Source organism: Calidris pugnax, unplaced genomic scaffold (genome assembly GCF_001431845.1).
Source record: "Calidris pugnax isolate Ruff unplaced genomic scaffold, ASM143184v1 scaffold107, whole genome shotgun sequence".
Lineage (NCBI taxonomy): Eukaryota > Metazoa > Chordata > Aves > Charadriiformes > Scolopacidae > Calidris > Calidris pugnax.
Window position 1 is genome coordinate 2,575,253 of NW_015090901.1, and position 1,656 is coordinate 2,576,908.

Genomic DNA, 1,656 nt, shown 5'->3' on the forward strand with positions numbered 1-1,656 from the left:
GCTGATGGTATCGCGGTGACACGGGGGGGCTGTGCCACCACGGCACCCGTGGCTGTCACATCCCGCCTGGGGGGATGGGTGCCTGGGCTTGGGGTCACGGGTGGTGGCCACAGGGTGAGAGCACTGGGGACACGGGTTGGTGCTGGGGACACAGGTGGTGGCCATGGGTTGAGAGCACTGGGGATGTGGGTTGGTGCTGGGGACACAGATGGTGACCATGGGTTGAGAGCCCTGGGGACGTGCGTCGGTGCTGGGGACACAGGTTGATGCTGGGGACACAGGTGGTGGCCACAGGGTGAGAGCCCTGGGGACATGGTTGATACTGGGGACACGGGTTGGTGCTGGGGACGTGCGTCGGTGCTGGGGACACAGGTTGATGCTGGGGACACAGGTGGTGGCCACAGGGTGAGAGCCCTGGGGACATGGTTGATGCTGGGGACATGGGTGGTGGCCATGGGTTGAGAGCACTGGGGACGTGGATTGGTGCTGGGGACATGGGTGGTGGCCACAGGGTGAGAGCCCTGGGGATATGGTTGATGCTGGGGACACAGGTTGGTGCTGGGGACATGGGTGGTGGCCATGGGTTGAGAGCCCTGGGGACATGGGTGGGTGCTGGGGACATGGGTGGGTGCTGGGGACACGGGTGGTGGCCACAGGGTGAGAGCCCTGGGGATATGGTTGATGCTGGGGACACAGGTTGGTGCTGGGGACATGGGTGGGGGCCATGGGTTGAGAGCACAGGGGACAGGGGTTGGTGCTGGGGACATGGGTGGAGGCCATGGGTTGAGAGCACAGGGGACAGGGGTTGGTGCTGGGGACATGGGTGGAGGCCATGGGTTGAGAGCACAGGGGACAGGGGTTGGTGCTGGGGACATGGGTGGAGGCCATGGGTTGAGAGCACAGGGGACAGGGGTTGGTGCTGGGGACATGGGTGGAGGCCATGGGTTGAGAGCACAGGGGACAGGGGTTGGTGCTGGGGACATGGGTGGAGGCCATGGGTTGAGAGCACAGGGGACAGGGGTTGGTGCTGGGGACATGGGTGGAGGCCATGGGTTGAGAGCACAGGGGACAGGGGTTGGTGCTGGGGACATGGGTGGAGGCCATGGGTTGAGAGCACAGGGGACAGGGGTTGGTGCTGGGGACATGGGTGGAGGCCATGGGTTGAGAGCACAGGGGACAGGGGTTGGTGCTGGGGACATGGGTGGAGGCCATGGGTTGAGAGCACAGGGGACAGGGGTTGGTGCTGGGGACATGGGTGGAGGCCATGGGTTGAGAGCACAGGGGACAGGGGTTGGTGCTGGGGACATGGGTGGAGGCCATGGGTTGAGAGCACAGGGGACAGGGGTTGGTGCTGGGGACATGGGTTGGTGCTGGGGACGTGCGTCGGTGCTGGGGACACAGGTGGTGGCCATGAGGTAAGAAGGTTGGGGACATGGTTTATTGCTGGGGACAATGATGTTGGCCATGAGGTGAGAGCGTTGGGGACATGGGTTGGTGCTGGGGACACTGATGGTGGCCACAAGGTGAGAGCGCTGGGGACATGGGTTGGTGCTGGGGACACGGGTTGGTGCTGAGGACACTGGTGGTGGCCCCAGGGTGAGTGTTGGGGACGAGGGTTGGATTGGTGCTGGGGACATGGGTGGTGGCCACAGGGTG